Here is a 13157-nt window from a genome sequence, read left to right on the forward strand (position 1 = left end):
AATAAACCAGGAAAAGAATGAGATATATAAAATATTGTCCCTGCTTATATTTTTGATTAATTATTTTTGGGGCATGTTCTAATAAAACATGCTTGATGAAAGAAATTGACCTGCATGTTATAGAAATGTGATTTGTCAATTAGATGCTAATATCAATATCACTAACTAAAGAAAGACAACAATTTAAGACACATTACATTCACATTAGATAATTACTTTATAAGACTTTAAATTAGTTTAGAAAGAGATTGTCCCATATCACCTTGAAATGATTTCAGGACAGAATTATGTGCAATAAATAAAGGGCAACAGGTAAACTGAGTTTGAATTTCAGCTCTATCACTAAGTATCTAGGTGACTGTGGTTCAGGGTTTAGCCTCTTAGGTTCTCAACTCTAGACTTTCCCATTCTACACTATGATGATGCAGAATAATATCAGCAAAGGTAGGGTGATAGCAGAAAAAGGGTTTGTGATTGACTGAGCCTCATGATACATTTAGTATATAGCAAAATTTGGTGAGAATGAAAATTTGACATTTACATTTTATACCAACCTCATGATTTACAAATATTTTATTTGTATCAGTCATATAAAATATAACCATGCTGCAGATAAGCAACAATACTTCTTTTTCTTAAGAAGTGGGGTGAATCAAAGCAGTGTGCTTGGGAATTAGAGGGAGGGAAAAATATATAAAAGTAAAAGAAAATAAATAGACCTTAAAAATTAAAACATGGAAAAAGTCAAAATAACTAGAAGTCATATTAAATCTTAGTGAAACCCAAAGTAATTTGAAAAATAATAGCCTGTATAGAACCTACTGACTTCCTGATTTTTTTTTTCTGCTGAGGTATATGCTGCATAAAATGACAGGCAACGGGCCACAGTAATTCACTTTTCTCAGCCTAGGGACCTGGCTATAACTTGCTAATAAACTAAAGAAAAGAATCAAGACTAGCACAGAAACATTAACTTCAAGCACTTTTAGAATGATATGGAAAAATTGATAATCTGAAGAATAAGAAAACTAATTGCTAAACCTCTGATGTTCATAAAATTTACTTATTTCCACATATTATTATTAAAATGTATGTTTAACATAGTCACTAAAATTCACTAGTTTACTGGTTTATGTGTGTGTGGCTGTGGATCATCTATATTTAATTGTTCTTATATATTTTCATTCTAATATTTTTAAAATGTCAATGAATATACTTGTGAGAAACTTGAAATGCTTTAATTCAAGATTAATGTATCTTTCATGTTGCTTACCAAGAAAAAGGCCCATACATCAATTTCTTTTCAAAAACTATAATTTAATACATATAGTGTCTTATCAAATCACAGAAGACAAATTATAAAAAAAAAAAAAATCAGTTGCATAATTAAGAGTTGATGATTATATAGATTCTTTCAGTGGTAACTCAGCCTGTCCCTAGTTGTGTATTTTTAAAGTTCCAAATTAAACTATCCAGACTTCAGAAAACTCTTTTGTTGTTGTTGTTGTTTTGAGATGGAGTCTCTCACTGTTGCCCAGACTGGAGTGCAGTGGCTTGGTCTCGGCTCACTGCAAGCTCTGCCTCCCGGGTTCTCGCCATTCTCTTGCCTCAGCCTCCCGAGTAGCTGGGACTAGAGGCTAATTTTCTGTATTTTTAGTAGAGACGGGTTTTCACCGCGTTAGCCAGGATGGTCTCAATCTCCTGACCTCGTGATTCGCCCACCTCCGCCTCCCAAAGTGCTGGGATTACAGGCCTGAGACACCGCGCCTGGCCAGAAAACCTTAAAGTAACTGTCACTTCTATTAAAAATTATCTCTTATGTAACTTAAAGAGTAGAAATAACATCTAAAAATGCTTTATTGGTATTAAAGAACAGCGCATCTTGTAATAATGATTCAGAGCTGTGATCTTAGCGTCTGGAACATGTTTATTTTAAATCTCATTGGCTCTTACACAATAAAAGAATATCATAAAGTTCTGTTTCTGTTTTCTATCGTTACAATTACTATTCTTTTATGAATTCGAAGTATAGGAAAATATGGTGAAAGATAATGAAGTTTTTTCACTGACTATATCATATATCACAAATTTAAGTACACAGGAAAATATGATTACTCCATTATTGGCAAGAATTTAGCATCAGAAGTCATTTCATAACTTTTTGCATTTACCAAACTGTGTGTTGTAATGCTGGAGCAAGATAAGAGAAGATAAAATTGTCAGAATCCATTATTATTAATCCAACAATAAATCTAATTCTTTTTAGTAAAAATAATATGGATAATCAACTGAAATTAAAGTTAGTTTCCTCTAAGACTACTAAACAAATAATATTTCCATTTGTTTTTGTTGTTGCTAGATTATATAAAGAAAAGAACATATTACATGTGTTCTTATTTTTCTTATTTTTAATATTTTGAACAATAGTTGGAAACATTTGTGATAAGCATATTCATTTTGTTATATTTACCTTATATAAGATTAAATGTACAATAAAAACAATGGCTTTAATCATTTAATATTATATAATTTTACAAATGTGGCTATATATGAATAAAATAATAAAAATGTCAATTTTTCTGGCATCAAGAATATGAGATATATCTAAATACATATTTAGTAAAATATTCAAAACCACATAATTTTAAGTTAAGTACATTTACCTTGCATTTGCAACTTAGGCTGTTTCCACAGAAACAGCAGCTGGCACTCAGAAGCAAGAGTGTTTGTAACTTTGATATTTCAGCTGTGCTTGTCAAGTAGATGATGAAAATGTCATTTTTCAAAGAAGCACCTGCAGCTTTTGGGTTCCAACAGGTTCGTGGAATATAACATTTTAGATTTTGAAGAAGTTTTTGTTCATAATATTTCTGTATAAATCATAACCATGCCTGCTTTTCAAAGAGGCTTAATTACCCGAGGGCTATTTTAGAAAATGACTTTTTAAGCGTAATAACTGATTTGAGGTAACTTACAATTATAATGGTCTGCAGGTCTCTCAGAGTCACAATGAAAAAAAAAATCACAATAATTTGCCTTTGGTCATATGTCTACTGGAGTTAGATTCTGTACAGAGCCACTTTTGTTCTGATACAACATCTCTATTCCAGGAGCCCATTTCTATTTGACTCTAAATTCATGACTCTGGGAGTTTCGTTCCCAGTGGTAGATCACACCTGGATAGTGGGCTGGCCACAATTTCTCCCACTACTGAACAACAAATTAGAAAAGGAACTGTCTGATACCTGTAATCTGTTGTGCTTGACATATTTCTGCCATAGATAGGGTATAAAGTGCTAATGCTGTATTGGTTGAAAAATTCAATGAAGTACTTATTAAGATGTCATCATAACTATCTCCTATCAATCCATTTTTTAGATGCCAGTGCCTAGATATTGCTAAGGACAAAATAATAAAGTGGAAGAGAGATGATCTGTGGTAAGAAGTTCTTGAAATTATTGTTTCAGTATTTTATTTTCAGTTCAATAAAACACAGTAGTTTTAAGAAAATGAAATGATATCCTTTAAAACATTACACTCTTAGTTTTATGTTAAGGATTCAGGCAAGATAAACTAAAAGATTTCACAGATCAGAAAAGCAGTTCAGCATGACAGAAGACACCCAGAGCCTGTAAACTTATTACCAGAATACATTTAGTCAAAACAACCCAATCAATGGCCACAGCAAGCCGTGGCTATTTGTAATAGAAACTTACTTGCTAAGGGCAAGTGATCAATTTTTAGTAACTCAGTGGAACTTATTGAGCAACTGCAGCATGTAAGACATTTTCAGGTTGTTGAACAAAACAAAATAATTAAAGAAAAATAATGCTAGTTGATAACAACCCTAGAAGTCTGCTTCTGAACCCGAGCCATGTCAAAGATCTTCATGAAAAACAGTGGGCACCAACTTATGATTATGCTGAAATCTTAAATTCTGTGTTGGCTTTAAAATTGTGTGTTCTGTTTAAAAAAAAAAAGGCAAATGGACTAATTCAAACATTTTCTTTGGATTAATAAAAGAATCAAAACATTTAACATAATAATAAAAGTTAAAAATGAATATACACCATGACCAAGTAATCCCTATTGTGCAATCCATACCAATAAAAATACTGCAACACAACATATTTTTCAGTGGAGAAAAAACAACTTATTATTGACAATTTTATTGAAATAATGTTAATTTATATAATGTATAAATGTTATATTTATACATTCAAAACACTACCTTGTTAAATAAAATAGTTTTCACTGTTTCTGCCTAACTGGAAGTTTTTTCATGATACTTTGCCGATACATCAAAAAGTTGTAAACAAATGTAAGTAATATAAGCTTAACGTTATGAAAATAAAATCAGAGCAAACAAAGTGAATATATGTGTGCATCTATAAATACAAATGTAAAAGCATCAGAAGAAAACTCCCATAAATAAGTCAGGTTGGAATTTCAAGTAATTATAAAGAGAGAAGATTGGAAGAATAAAGAAGGAGTAGATGATTAATATATTTTTTGTGTATTTTTTGGGTTTTTCTTGGTCTCCTTTAACAAGCATTACTTTTTTAGCTAAAGAATGTGAAGAAATATCACAATATATAAAACAAAAGGAAACATAGAACATGGTTTGCTGATTTCACTCTGTGAGTATCACAAGCAAAATGTGTCCTAGATTGTCGTATTTTAAAATATCAAATATATTTTGGCTTACTTCTGGATAGAATTTATTTTCCTTTCCATTTTTAAATTTCTTGCTTTTCTTTTCTTTTCTTTTCTTTTCTTTTCTTTTCTTTTCTTTTCTTTTCTTTTCTTGAAATAGGGTTTTGCTCTGTTCCCCAGACTAGAGTGCAGTGGTATGATCATGACTTACTGCTCCCTCAATCTCCTTGGCTCAAGAAGAAATCATCCCACCTCAGTCGCCTTAATAGCTGGGACTACACGCATGTGCCACTATGCCTGGATAATTTCTTAATATTTTGTAGAGTTGATGTCTCACTATGTTGCCTCAGATAGTCCCCATTATGATACTAGCTGTGGATCTGTTATTTATGGTTGTTATTTTGATGAGATGCGCTCCTTCTATACCCAGATTTTTTAGGGTTTTTGTCGTGAAAGAACGTTACATTTTATCAAATGCCTAAGCATCAGTTAAACTGATCATATTTCTTTTCCTTTATTCTGTTTATATATATCACATTGATTGATTTCCTTATGGTGAACCACCCTTGCATCCCTTGAATAAATTCCACTTGATCAGGATGAATAATTTTTCAATGTATTGTTGGATTCAGTTTGCTAATATTTTGTTGAGAATTTTTGAGTCAATGTTCATCAGGGTAATTGGCTTGTAGTTTTTTTTGTTTTGTTGTTTTGTTTGATGTGTCTTTCTCCAGTTTTGGAATCAAAGTATCTATTGTAATGTTTCCTTTTTCATCTTTGATGAGAAGACAAATAAAATCAAAGATGAAAAAGGAGACATTGCAATAGATAATGCAGAAATTCAAATAAACATTAGAGGCTACTATGAGCAACTATATGCCAATAAACTGGAAAACCTAGTAGTAATGAATAAAGTCTCTCTTGCTACTTTTAGGATCCATTATTTTTCCTTGACCTTGGAGGTTTGGGGGTTTTGATTATTAAATTCCTTGAGGTAGTCTTCCTTGAGTTAAGTCTGTTTGGTGTTCTATAACCTTCTTGTACTTGGATATTGTTATCTTCCTCTAGGTTTGGGAAGTTCTCTGTTATTATCCCGCTGAATAAACTTTCTATCCCTCTCTATCTTCTTTTTAAGGCCAATAACTCATAAACTTGTTCTTTTGCAGCTATTTTCTACATCTTGTATGCATTCTTTATTAATTTAAAATTTTTTTCCTTTTGTCTCCACTGACTGTGTATTTTCAAATAGCCAGTCTTCAAGCTCATTAATTATTTCTTCTATTTGATCAATTCTATTGTTAAAAGACTCTCATTAATTCTTAATATGTCAATTTCATTACTCTACTGCAGAATTTCTGCTGGATTGTTTTTAATTGTTTCGGTGTCTTTGTTAAATGTTTCTGAGAGGATTCTAAATTTCTTCTCTGTGTCTTCTTGAATTTCATTTAGCTTCCTCAAAATAGCCATTTTGAATTCTCTGTCTAAAAGGTCACATATCTCAGTCTCTCTGCAATTGGACACTGGTGCCTTATTGAGTTCATTTGTTGAAGTCATGTTTTCCTGGATGTTTTTGATGCTTGTGGATGTTCATCTTTGGCCATTGAAGAGTTAGGTATTTATTGTAGTCTTCAAAGTCTGGGCTTGTTTGTCACATCCTTCTTGAAAAGGCTTTTCAAGTATTTGAAGGTACTTGGGTGCTGTAATCTAAATCTTTGGTGACTACAGCTCTATCTGCATTAGGGGGCACTCCAAGCCTGGTAATTACGTGGCTCTTGAAACCTTGTAGCCGTACTGCCTTGGCGGTCTTGCGTAAGATCTGGAAGAATTTTCTGTATTACCAGGCAGGGACCTTTGATCTCTCCTCTTTTCCTTTACCCCAAATAGTCTCTTTCTCCATGCTGAACTGCCTGGAGCTGGAGGAGGGGTGACACAAGCACCCCTGTAACCACCACCACTGGAACTGTGCTGGGTCAGCACTATATCTTGTCCAAAGCCAAGAGTAACCACTGTCTGGCTACAGTCTATGTTTCACTCAAGGCCCAAGGGCTCTACAATCAGCAGGTGGCAAAGTCAGTCAGTCTCGTATCTTTTCTTTCAGGTTGGCAAGATTCCTTTGGCCCTGGGCAGATCCAGAGACGCCATCCAGGAGCCTGAGCCTCAAGTCAGGAACCTTAGCAATCTACCTGGTGCTCAATTCCACTGCATCTGAGCTGGAACCCAAGCTTCAAGATGGAATTTTTCTGTTTTCTGGGGTTTTTCTGTTTTTGTTTTCATTTTGAGATGGAGTTTCACTCTTGTCTCCCAGGCTGTAGTGCAATGGAATGATCTCGGCTCACTGAAACCTCTGCATCCCGGGTTCAAGCAATTCTCCTGCCTCGGCCTCCCAAGCAGCTGGGATTACAGACGTGCACCACAACAGCCAGCTAATTCTTTTTGTATTTTTAGTAGAGTTGGGATTTCACCATGTTGGCCAGGCTGGTCTTGCACTCCTGACCTCAGGTGATCCACCCGCCTCAGCCTCCCAAAGTGCTGGGATTATAGCACTGAGCCACCGTGTCCAGCCCAAAGTTCTACCTACTCTTTTCTCACCTCTCCTCAAGCAGAGATTTCTCTCCCTATGGCCACCACTACCCAAGGACCACATGTGTACTGCCTGGCTGCTGCCAATGTTCCCTTGAGGCTCAAGGTCTCCTGAGTCAGCTTGGGTAAATGCTGCCAGGCCTGGGTCTCTCTCTTCAGCGCAGTGAACTTCTCTGTCCCAGGGCAGGTCCAGAAGTGCCACAGAGGAAACAAGACCTGGAATCAGGGACCCGAGCAGCTGTTCTGGTGCTCTACCCTACTGTGGCCAAGCTGGTATGCAAGATACGAGACAAAGTTCCCTTTATTCTTCCTCTGTTTCATGAAATAAATGGAGTCTCTATCTCTATCTAGACACCATAGCTGGTAATACGCTGGGTTACACCTCAAGCCAGCAAGTCTCTGAGTTTCATCCAAGACCTGAAGAGGGTACTGCCTGACTACCACTCCTCAATTTTCAGGACTCAAGGACTCTTTAGTCAGCAGGTTCTTTCAGGACTTGGTCTTTCCTTTCAAATCAACAGGTTCCCTTCTGGCCCAGGCTGTGTCTAGAAATGTCATCTGGGATCTAAAGCCTAAAATGAGTGTGTCGGAACTTTTCCTGGTGCACTCCTTTACTGTGACTAAGCCAATATCCAGGGTGCAAGACAAAGTCCTCTTTACTCTCCCCTCCCCTTTCCTCAAAAAGAAGAAAAGTATCTCTCCTGGAGCTGCAAGCCGAACTTCCTGGGGTTCCGGGAAGGGTGACACAAACACTTCCTCGGCCACGCTGGTTGGTGTCTCACTGGGTCACATGTGCTACAAGTCCATTGGATCTGAGCTCAGCACAGCACCAGGAGTTGCCCAGGAATTACAGTTCTGGTGACCTGGAGTGCCTTGCAAGTGTATTTAGAACCCCAGAGCACTTTAACCTGCTGTGCTAGAGTGGCAGGGCTTGCTGAAACTCAGTTTCTGACTGCTGAAATGGACTATTCACCTCTGGCTAGAGCTTATCTTGGAGGACATCAGCTGGGTTGTTCCCAGTGTTGCTTTCTGCTGTGATAAGGTAGCACTGATTTCCAATGTGAAGTCTTACAATCACTACATTCTGTCTCCCCAAAATGCACAGTTTCTTTCTCCATGACCCATGGCCACTGCTAGGGGATGGGTGACCTATGGTGTAAGCAATTCAAGACTATCTTTTCTACCCTCTTCAGTGCCTGTTTCCTTAATATGATGTTAAAATCAAGTACTGTGATAGCTCACCTGAGTTTCAATTCTTATGATGGTGCTTTTGTTGTATGGATAGTTGTTCAATTTTGTATTCCTGTTGGAAAGGATGATTGTTGGTGCTTCTCTTCAGCCAGACCTTTGGTGTAGGCAATTCAAGAGTGTTTTATCTACCCTCTTCAGTGACATTCTCCTTAATATGATGTTAAAATAAAGCACTGCAATAGCTCACTTGAGTTTCGGTTATTATGATGGTGCTTTTGTAGTGTGGATACTTTTTTGATTTTGTGTTCCTCTTGGGGAGGATAACTGCTGGTGCTGCTATTTGGCCATCTTGCTTCACCACCTCCCGGCATCTCCTCATCATTTTAATCTGACATTACCTGTAAATTTCTTTCATTAATTAAGTGTGATGGACGTGATTCTGTATAACTTCTTATATTTGATCTCAATAGTTTTGTAGCTTCCTCTTCCATACATAGAATACTCCCTCTTAGAAGCTACATGCCACATAAGTTTTCTGAGTATACTGAGACCAACACAATGTGTGGAAGATCAAGATAACTATGTGGAGAAACAGAAACATTGCAGAGGTATACTAGCATGCCAAGCAGGTAATTACACCTTTCTCGAATTCTTCAGTTCTTTTCAGTAGCTAAGTGCTGTTGAAGAATGATCCCAGTTGATGCCACATGAACCAGAAGAATCGCACAGCTAGGCTTTCCCCAAATACCATTCAAAAAATTACCCTGTATTGAAGAGACTTTTTTTTTTTCACTTCAGAAAAACACATTCATTTTCATAGAATTAAACATGTAAGGAACACAACTAAACATTTTTAAACTCATAAGGAGTGTGTAAAGATAAAAATCTAGAACAAACATACTATTGCATAATGTTTTAGAAATACTTATAGAATACTATGTATCATGTGCAATTCTAATGACGAGTCCCATCAATCCAATAAGGCAAATAAAAGAGAGAACAGGTGTGAGAATTTAAAAAGAAATGTAAAATGTGCTGCATTTGTGTATAACATGATTATATGTATGAGAAATTTCCAAAGACAGCTTTGAGAACTATGAAGAGCACTTATCAATGTGGTTGAATGTTAAATCACCATTCAAAATTAGTAACATTTTTATATATGACTAATAGCCATATAAAAATGCAATAGAAAAACAAATGGTTAAAGAGACTGATCATAAAAGTAACTAATAATTATGTACCTAGAAACAAATCTTAAAGATGTGTGAATATTCATATGGATTAAATCACCAAATGCTGTTGAAGAACATGTAATATAATTTAAATATGAAGAGCTATATATGCTTTAAAAAGATGATAAATTATTACTATAAAGATGTTATTTTACCCTAAGTATGTGTATCAAATTTAATAAAATTTTACTAAATATTTCAACAACATTTTTTATCAAGGTTGAAAAATTAATTCTAAAGGTAGCATGAGCAATTATAATATGCTGTAAGGATGTTCATGTTAGTTTTGAATAAAACAACAAGATAGCTAACTCTGCCAAGCCAGATAACATTATTCTAAATCTATACTAATTAGGTAAAGGCAAAGATGAATAGATCAATAATAATAACAAAAAGGCTAGAAACAAACTTAGTTATTGTCAGGATCCAGATAATAAAATAGAAAGCACTCTAGGTATTTCAAACAAAAATGTCTCAATACAGAGAATTGGTTACAAGGTGTTGTAGGGTGTAGAAGAAGAAAAAAGAGAATGAAAAGTCAGCCAGAGAGTCTAAAATTAAGAATAGTGATGCTCTTCTGAATGGATGTTTTTTATCTATTGCCTGCTGCTGCATCGTTAGAGGTGCTGTTTCAGTCGATTCTGATATCACTGAAAAGATGCTGCCGAGAACAGACCCTTACCATGCTGCCTTTGCCGGTGCTCCGTGGAGTCTGGAGACCCTGTATACTCACTGCCATTTCAGCAACTTCCTACAACTGCCAGAAGCAAGCATCTTCTTTCTTTCTCTCGCATTCTGATTATTTTCAGTGTATTTTAATGACAGAGTCTAAAGCAAACCCCTTAGCAAATGAGACTCAAAACTGTATTTTGGAGAACCCCAATCTCAGCAAAATAGGGTAGCGTATAAGAGAATTTGGGACAGAGTGAATACAAACAAGCTTCACAATTCAAATGAGTAGAAAAAGAGAACACCAGTCAAAAATTGACAGCTGAGTATCTATATAAATGTTATAATTCTCCCCTTTCATCCTATATACAAATATCATTTTTTACACATCTAAAAGGTAAGACTGTAAGTTTAAAACTATTAAAAGGCAATTTAGGAACAAATCTTTAACATCTTGAAAACTAGGAAAATTTCCCTTAAAATTACAAAGCAGAGTAATCAAAAAGAGAAAAGACTGGTATTTGAATACAATAAAATTCTGCCTAACAAAATGAATAATAAAATATTAAAGTACCATCCACAGGCTGGGAAATAATATTTGAAAGCAAATAATTGTCATAGAACTAGTAGACAAACTGTATGGATTTTTGACAAGTCAGTATAAACACACAATACAATAATTTAATTTTTGTTTTTTTTCAGATGGAGTCCTGGTCTGTCACCAGGCTGGAGAGCAGTGGCGTGATCTCAGCTCACTGCAACCTCCACATCCTAGGTTCAAGCAATTCTCCTGCCTCAACCTCCCGAGTAGCTGGGACTACAGGCGCGTGCCACCACACCGAGCTACTTTTTGTATTTTTAGTAGAGACAGGGTTTCACCATATCGTCCAGGATGGTCTCCATCTTTTGACCTCGTGATGTGCCCGCCTCGGTCTCCTAAAGTGCTGGGATTACAAGCATAAGCCACCACACGTGGCCACAATAATTTAATTTAAAAGTTTGTAAAGATTTTATAAATTAGAAAATCAGAATGACCCATATGAATAGAGAAAGTACTCAAAATAGTAGCAGTCATGTAAGTTATAATATTAGTTACAATTTCATATTTATCAGTTTAGCTCAATATTAAATGTTCAACCTGCTGTAGCATATGAAACAATGGAGAAAAGAGAAACCTCAGGTACTGATAGTTAAAAAGGAAATTGCTACAAACAATAAAATAAATTATGCTTATACCTAAAGTTAGAACTTGCACACATATTTTAGTGAACTTTTCAAGTACTTTTATTTCATTTAAAGAATGTTAAATAATAATACTAGGTTTGACAAAACCAATCAATATCCTAAATTACAATAAAACAATAACTTTGAAGTTATCTTTTGTCAAAAAAATTATTTGCAGTTTTACCAAAACAAAATAAACTTCAAATAATGACCTACTAAATGTTAAAAAAAAAACTGTAAAAAAGAAAAGAACATGAGAAAAATTATTAAATCATGAAAGGACTTTCTTGAAGCATGATGTTTAGATACAAATTATTTAGAGAAAATGTTGAAAAAATGTGAAATATCACTGAGAATTATCCATATTATTTATACAAATTACTTGTATAGCTAAATTGGAAATTGAGGAAAGGTCACTGCAGAAATTTCAAACAGGTTATATTAATTACTAACAAACATCTAGAAATGTCAATCCAATAGGAAGAGAAGTAAAAATAAAGCACCACAATACCATTTTTAATCTAGCAAATTAGCAAAGATATTGAAAAATGATAGCAATGTTTAAATTATGGCTGTATTGAATATGTATGATTTCCTGATTTCTAACTTCTAGCAATCAGAGGTAACTTAAATGCTTAACACGGGTGAGGTTTCAGTAAATTGCATGTCATTATTTAACAAGAAAATTAGTTTTTAAAACACTAATGTCTTAGGACAACAATCAGGAAACAAGCATTTTAAAGAAGGACTGAAAAACTTGATATTTTGCCTTTAGAAAATAAAATTGACATTAATTTAAAAATAGATGGGAATCTACTATAAATATACATTATATATTTCTGTGTTAGAGTCATTATTATATATTTAATTTTTAATATTTATTAAATTCTCTAAAATATACATTTTTATCTTTTTAATAATATGAATATACACTATTGAATAAAATAATAAAGGAAGGATAATCAGTGCAACACTTCTATATGTTTTGAGGGCTGAAGATACAACAGAATACTATAACTCTATCTTGAACTATGAATAGCAAATATATTCTTCAGGTCCAGCAATAAAGTTTTATTAATTTTTATTCTTGCATTTTCCCAAATTCATTTTTACTTTAGTCCTATGGCCATTTCACGAGCTCACACAATATTCCTGCATTTGCAATTGCAATGCCCTCATTACTAGTCTCTTGCTTACATACTTTTAGCACTGTCATGAGATGATCTTACAGTGCTACCTACTGCCGACTCATTCAAAAACTCCCCAGTCCCTACTAAAATTTAAATTACTTTGTCTTGCACTCGATGTCATGATATACAGTCTAGACTCACTTCTATTTTTACATATTTTTAAGTCTTCCTACAGATTGTCTAAACTTGATGAAACTAGTGAGATACCTATTGTAGTCACTTATTAAATACATGTTGAGTGACTGATACTTTATGTCTTGGGGGCATAAGTTCCCTGCATTTCATTGACAAGAAATACCCTCACAATCTCCCTACCGCTTTTCCCAATCCTCTTATCACACACATGCATTTAAATCTTTTGGTGGAATTTATGACTTCTTCATGATCCCATTTGGATAATATCTCAATCAAC

The sequence above is a fragment of the Macaca thibetana genome, chromosome 7 (assembly GCF_024542745.1).
Source record: "Macaca thibetana thibetana isolate TM-01 chromosome 7, ASM2454274v1, whole genome shotgun sequence".
NCBI classification, from domain to species: Eukaryota; Metazoa; Chordata; class Mammalia; order Primates; family Cercopithecidae; genus Macaca; species Macaca thibetana.